The following is a 7,681-nucleotide window of genomic DNA, read 5'->3' on the forward strand; positions in this document are numbered from 1 at the left end:
CAATTGCACAGGTGGTGACTGATGAAAAAATGAGAAAAAGAAAACCCCATCCTTCATGAGTTTTACCCCAACTTCAAACCCTTATGTGAATCTCAACTGATGTGGATATCTTTACATTTTATGGTAGTTTTGATTTTACAATATGAGTTTGTAAAATCAGTAAAAGATTTTGTCAGTGAAAAGTCAACTTACTGAGAGCAAGAATTCAATTAATAAGACATAAACTTCACGAGATAGAAAAAGATGCCAAATGAAGGCAGGAGGGTACCATGACCAAAGATATTTATGCAAAATGTGTGATTAATGTTTTGGAGATGTGTTCTTCTGGGCTAAGCTGGGAACTAAAAGTCCTTAAGTCTGTATTCTGGTTATATGTCATTTAGTAATTCAGGAATCAGCATAATTGTTATTTCTCTGTCTTTGAAGACTGAAAGGTGTGATGCAACGAAGAGCTGTCTTGAAATGTCATAGAAAATAATAATGAAACTAAGGGGTGAACTGTTGAGTTGGAGCATTAAAAAATCCAGGTGCAGCCTCTGATCCACCACTATCAATTCAGCATTTCTTACAATTTCTTCTTGGGTGGCATACAAAAGACAAAATTAATAAATGACATAGTTATCAACTATCAAGTTTTGTTACTTTTTTTTTTTTTTTTTTTTTTTTTTTCGGTACGCAGGCCTCTCCCGCTGCGGAGCACAGGCTCCGGACGCGCAGGCTCAGCAGCCATGGCTCACGGGCCCAGCCGCTCCGCGGCATGTGGGATCTTCCCAGACCGGGGCACGAACCCGTGTTCCCTGCATCGGCAGACGGACTCTCAACCACTGAGCCACCAGGGAAGCCCAAGTTGTGTTACTTTTTTATGAAATAAAAGGGTCTAGTTTGTCTGAAATAAGAAATTCTGTGAACTTTAAAAAAATACTTTGAGTCATCTACTATCTCTCAGCTAATGTACACTTACCTGCTCATAAATTCAACCAACATTTCTTTCTCTTGTCTTTCTTTCCCACTCCTTTCCTCCTTCTTTTCCCTCACCCCATTCACTTAATTCAACACATATTTATTGAGTGTCCCTTCTTTAGGCACTTAAGGGTCATGCTGTCACCTACGAGGATATCTTAGAAAGAGATGATAATATGGTATCAGTAGTTTTGCAATAGGAGCCTATACTGTGACTCTATTGTCATTTCTGTCAATGAGATGAAACCAAAATAGTTGAATCATTCCTTCTGGCTAGTTGAACCAGTGTGAATTAGCTTCAAACTACAATTATTTTCATTAAATATGTATTGAAATTCAAGCACCATGTAACTGGCACGAAACTGATGCTGTGCACAATCCTTTTATTCAGGTTTAAATTCAACATATTTTATTGAGCAAGTAGAATTTACAGACCATCAATAGGAATACCCATACTCCTGTTACCTATCTGTCCATCATCTAGCTATGTGGTTGTCTAGCTGTCATCTATTTACTATTTTATTTTTACAAAAGAGGGTAAGGTTTACAGAGGGCTTGCCCAATGTCACTTAGCTAACATAAGTAGGAATTCAGATCCAAGTTTAAGTTTTTTGATTCCAGGTTTACTGTTCTCCCTACAGCACAGTGGGATGTGAGACTTATTACAATGATATTCCATTTATAAGACAATGTGATCTAGTAATAAAAGCAAGGGTTTTGGAATCAAACTTGGATTTAAATCTGGCTGTGCCACTCATTAGCTCTGTGAACTTGAGAAAATTAATTAATTTCATTGAGTCTCAATGAATTAAACTGTAAACTAAAGACAATAATACTTACCTGTGGGGTTATTGTGAAAAGGTACGTAAAGTGAGTGTAACACAATAGGTACTCAATAAGTAACTCAGTAATTAACTGTGATTAATTCTTTATCTAGACTTACCTCCAACTGTATAATATGAGTTCTCACTTTCAACTATAAACTGGCTTCCTGACTGTAGGTTGAAATGTCATGGACAGAATCAACGTTATGTAACAACAGATCCCTGGATGCTATTCTTCTTGATTCTAAAACCTCATGGTTACTTTTGCCCACACAAAACCTACTCATCTCCCATATGTTCGAATCTCACCTTGTCCTTAGGCCTTGGACAATTTAAGTACAGAAGCCCCTCCTTATCTGTGATTTCAGTTACCAGTGGTCAAGCGCAACCTGAAAATATTAAGTGGAAATTTCCAGAAAAAAACAATTCATAAGTGTTAAATTGCATGTCACTCTGAGTAGGCGTGATGAAATCTCCTAGGGTTCCGCTCTGTCTTACCTGGGATGTGAATCATTACTTTGCCCCCTGTATCCCACTCATTAGTCACATGGTAGCCCACTCAGTTATCAGATCCACTGTTGAGGTTTTGCAGTGCCTGGGTTCAAGCACTTAATATGCTTTTTACTTAATAATGGCCCCAGGGAATTCCCTGGTGCTCCAGTGGTTAGGACTCCGCGCTTTCTGCCACCAGCCTGGGGTTCAATCCCTGGTCAGGTATCTAAGATCCCCCAAACTGTGAGGTGTGGCCAAAAATAATAATAACAATAATAATAATAGCCCCAAAGCCCAAGAGTAGTGATGCTTAGTCATTCGGATATGCCAAAGAGAAATTGTAAAGTGCTTCTTTAAGTGTAAGATGTTTCCTTTAAGTGAAAGTTCTCAATTTAATAAGGAAAGAAAAAAAAATATGCTGAGGTTGCTAAAATCTACATAAGAAGAACTCTTCTATTCTTGAAATTGTGAAGAAGGAAAAAAAGCTAGTACAATAACGATTGGTTATTATCGTTAATCTCTTACTGTACCTAATTTATAAATTAAACTTTAAAAGAGGTACTTAGGTATAGGAAAAAACATACTATATATAGGATGCAGTACTATCTGTGGTTTCAGTCATCCACTAGGGTCTTGGAATGTATTCCCTGAAAATAAGGGAGGACTACTATGTTTTTGTTATCTGCTTACTTCTCTCCCCAGCTCTGAAGTTATATAGTGCTCATTTCGATAATTACTGTATTATTCCTTAAATATTTTCGTTATGCCTGTCTTTTTTCCCTTGACAAAATTCTATTTCATGGTTGACAGACACATTTCTTATATTTTCTTCATGGGTCTCATAGCTCTAGTACAACAGTATTTGACACCACAAAAAATGGGCTGTATAGACCTGGTTCCTGACTACATATAGACCTATGACTTTTGCATTGGAAGAAATAAACTCCTGCCTACTTCTAACAACATTCTATTGCAGAGCCAGTGATTTCATTCAGCACCACTGCAACCCAGTGTGAAACAAAATAAAAAAAAGCAAAAAAAAATCCAGCTATGCTGTTCCCAAACGAGGTTGGGACAGGGTAATGTGAAGAGGCATGCCAAGCCATGCTGAGATCTCAGAGCCAGGGCAAGGAAAGGAAACAGGGAATATTAGAGTTCGAAGACTGAGCTTCCATCAGAAGTTATATTTATCCAAATTCTCCCAAGGAAGGAGGAGTTAAAGTCATTATCTTTTGTATGTAAATGTGTATACGTATCTTATAAGGGGACCTTGGTCCACGAAATATATGAAAATTCAGACAGTGTTGAATTGGTCTACATTTTTAGTGTCTACAAGAACGACTTTTAAAAGTTAAATAAATAATGAAAACTAGGTTATAAGGAAACCATATAAGCTACTTAAGAGAACAAAATTTTTTTTCAACATCTTCAGTAGTTGGAAGCACATTTAAAAGAAGTCTATTGTTAAGATAATTGTAATTATTCAGACACCTTAAGGATCTGAATAAAATATACCTTGCTTGATATGCTTTTAATTAATTACTATGAATACTTAAATGTTTAACAGCTGTCTTAAAAAATATTTGTACTTATGTGTTTCATTAATCCAGGCTTTTACTAAATATTTTAATTCAAAATATGCCTAGGCTTACCCCATGGATTAAAATGTTTCTCTCTTTATTCATGTTCTAAGACTTTATTTTATTGTCATTATCTGAAATGCTTTTTTATATAAAAATAATTTGTACAATATGCATTTTTAAGAGCTTTTGTAGTTTTTTTTTTTTTTTTAATACTCAACCATATTGTAAGCCCCTTGTGAGCAGGACCTCTGCTTTTGTACCTACAGAGCCTAGCACTGTGGTAAGCACAGAGAAATTGCTCAATAAAAATTTGATGGCAAGTCTAAGTGGCCAGACTGCAATCTGAGTGATGCTTAAGACACTAGGTATGCACAATATGGGGAAAGGTAGCATTTAGTTGATAGTTGATTCTTTATTCACTTTTCCTCTTTGATGTGCTGTTTTGGTCAGTCTTTAAATCTGAGTGGTGCAGAGAGTCTTCTTTAGACTTCTTGAAGAAAACAACTGCAAATATTTGTTGAATATGGGGTGATTGCTGTTAGAAAAAAAATAAGTGAGATAGAAACTACATATAAAACTAACTTGTCTTTTGGTTAGCTATTTCTTACATTGGTATATGAGCTGAATTTTACTACACTTAGAAGTAAATGAAGGTATTGCTGAAGATATATAGGCTGTGGAATAAAATGAACATAATTTGCACATATGAGGGCAGTAGAAAATTTTCATTTTATTACTTTTTTGAGCAAAGTATAGTGTTTTCCTTTTCGAAATAAGTATACCAGAGCCATAGTAAATGAATAAGAGTCATTAGCTGATTTCTTAAAGAAAGTTAGTGGTTGCTGATCATGTTTTTTTTATCAGTGTATTTAACTTATAATTGAAATATTAAATCTTTTTAAATGCTTTGGAAATAGACAAGAAGTACTTATTCAGAATTACTTAGAGAAAATAATAAAGAATAAAATTGCAGGTATACATAGAAAACATGAGAACTTAAGTAATAAGCACTAAAATACTATGGCACAGGAAGGGAAGAAGAGATTATACACTAAAAAACCACAATGCCATGTAAAATACAGGGTTAAACCAAACAGAGACTACCAATAGAAATTCAGGATTAAAACAAAGGGATGTAAATTTGTTATAAAACTAGACAAAGTATGATTTAGTAATAAGTGCTCCATAACTACTTGCTGATTGTTGTGGTGGTGGGAGAGGCTCCTGCTTCTTCTGGTAAAGAAATAGATGTTCGGGCCTCGTCCCTGAAGGGGCTGGATGGGCGAGTTGGGCGCAATGGCTCGATCCTGGGTGGCGGCGGCGGCGGCTGGAGGCGGTGGCGCGTCCTCCTCCTTGCCCCGGCGCCGGCGGTGATCCGAGCGAGTGGCCGCGGCCCCCGATGAGACTGCTCGCGGGCTGGCTGTGTCTGAGCCTGGCGTCCGTGTGGCTGGCGCAGAGGATGTGGACCCTGCGGAGCCCGCTCACTCGCTCCCTGTACGTGAACATGACGAGCGGCCCCGGCGGGCCGGCGGCGGCCGCCGCGCGCGGCGGGAAGGAGAACCACCAGTAGTATGCGTGCAACAGAGAGAAATTATGTGAATCACTCCAGGCTGTCTTTGTTCAGAGTTAGCTTGATCAAGCAACACAGATCTTCATAAACAACAGCACTGAGAAACCGGGCTGGCCATTTATCCAATTATATCACTCTTTTGTGTCATCTGTTTTTAGCCTGTTTATGTCTAGAACATCTATCAATGGGTTGCTAGGAAGAGGCTCAATGTTTGTCTTTTCACCAGATCAGTTTCAGAGACTGCTTAAAATTAATCCAGACTGGAAAACGCATAGACTTCTTGATTGAGGTGGTGGAGATGGAGAAGTCACAAAAATTATGAGCCCTCATTTTGAAGAAATTTACGACACTGAGCTGTCTGAAACTATGATATGGCAGCTTCAGAAGAAGAAATACAGAGTACTTGGTATAAATGAATGGCAGAATACAGGGTTCCAGTATAATGTCATCAGCTGCTTGAATTTGCTGGACCGCTGTGATCAGCCCCTGACTTTGCTAAAAGATATCAGAAGTGTCTTGGAGCCAACTAGAGGCAGGGTCATCCTTGCTCTGGTCTTACCTTTTCATCCCTATGTGGAAAACGGTGGCAAGTGAGATAAACCATCAGAAATTTTGGAAATCAAGGGACAGAACTGGGAAGAACAAGTGAATAGTCTGCCTGAAGTTTTCAGAAAAGCTGGTTTTGTTATCAAAGCTTTCACTAGACTGCCATACCTGTGTGAAGGTGACATGTATAATGACTACTACGTTCTGGATGATGCTGTCTTTGTTCTCAAACCAGTATAAACATGTGGAGGTTGAAGTCTTCAGAGTCCACCCCAAGAATGTATGCTCCGGAAGAGGGTCTGTGTTCTCAATTATGTGAAGGGAGGACCTTTGGGGACTGCCATTCTAAATATCATGTAGGAATTTTAAAAGCCAAAATACTAATTATTTCTTTGTAGTGTGTAAAAGGAATGTTTTTAAAAATCAAAAACCCAACTCTTTGAGGATTTTTATAAACTCTTTACTCAGTAATGCAGGTCACACTCCGATTATGGAAGATATTTTTTATAGTTAATTGCAGTAGGGACTCATTCCCAGGCAAAGCAATAGTCATGACTTCACATGAAACCAATAAATATGGATTGTTTTTAATAAAATGAAGACTGGCAATAAAGCTGTCCATCCAGTTGCAAATATTGGTTATAGGATATAGCCACTGATACTCTTTCATGTTTAGAATTTCTATCATTATTCAAGAAAATGTTTTTAATCATGCTAATAAACTTTTTTGGAGATAAAAAAAAGAAATAGATGTTCAAGCAAAATTAAGTAAATGTCATACTAAGAGAATTTGGAGGGAATAGGGAAAACAGTAATATTTCTAAATATGACTTTGGAAAAAAATTAAAGATTGAGTTAATCTTCTTTCTATATATCTAACCTTCCTTTAAGTTCTATTAATCCTACCAGTATTTCTCAATTCTCTACATTATCACTGCCATGTTTTAAATCTATGCCTCCATCATTTCCCATCTGAATTATCCCAGTAACCCATGTCCTGATTCTGGTCTTGGGCCCTTTAATCATCCTCCATATCTGCTGTCAGAGTAATACTTTGTTAATAAAATGAAAATCTGTTTATGCTATTTTCCTTCACAACATCTTTAATCTTTTCCTATAACCTTAGGGATAAAGTTAAAACAACCTAACTTAGTCTATGGGGCTTTCTACAATCTAGTCTCTGCTGAGCCTTTGGTCTCCTCTTCCACATCCACCTTGTTTTCCAGCAATGCCAAACTGCTGTCCAACCCTTTTGTACTTTCCTCATAATGTACCTTCTCGGCTGGATACTCCCTTCTCCTCTTCTGTACATGATTAATCCTAACTCATCTTCCATGAGTTTCAACTCAAGTACCACTTCTATCAGGAAACCTTCTTCTTGATAAAACGTCCATCTGTGTTGTAATTTGTTGGTGTATTTGCCCATCTTCTCTGCTAGCCAAGGCAGGGATATGTTTTTCATCCCTGAGTCTGGTGTATGGCATAGAACTGGTATTCAATAAGTCCTTGCTGGTGAAAAAAAAGAACAGAAAGAAGATGTGAAACAATCAGCAATGAGACTTTGAGCAAAAGCAAAAGTTCAAGATAAATCAAAGTCCAAACTGTCTTTATGTTACTTAAAGCAGGTAATTAGCCACACTTTCTGAATAACCATCCAATTGTTGACTTTCCAGTCACAGAACTAGGTTTGTATTTACACTTGAAGT

At 37.4% G+C, this 7,681-nt stretch overlaps 1 pseudogene; it reads left to right on the plus strand.

Moving 5' to 3' along the window:
• The first annotated feature begins 120 nt into the window (after positions 1–120).
• On the plus strand, positions 121–6,991 carry LOC117313925 (protein-L-histidine N-pros-methyltransferase pseudogene; annotated as a pseudogene).
• Positions 6,992–7,681: the final 690 nt, after the last annotated feature.

Source organism: Tursiops truncatus, chromosome 1 (genome assembly GCF_011762595.2).
Source record: "Tursiops truncatus isolate mTurTru1 chromosome 1, mTurTru1.mat.Y, whole genome shotgun sequence".
NCBI lineage: Eukaryota > Metazoa > Chordata > Mammalia > Artiodactyla > Delphinidae > Tursiops > Tursiops truncatus.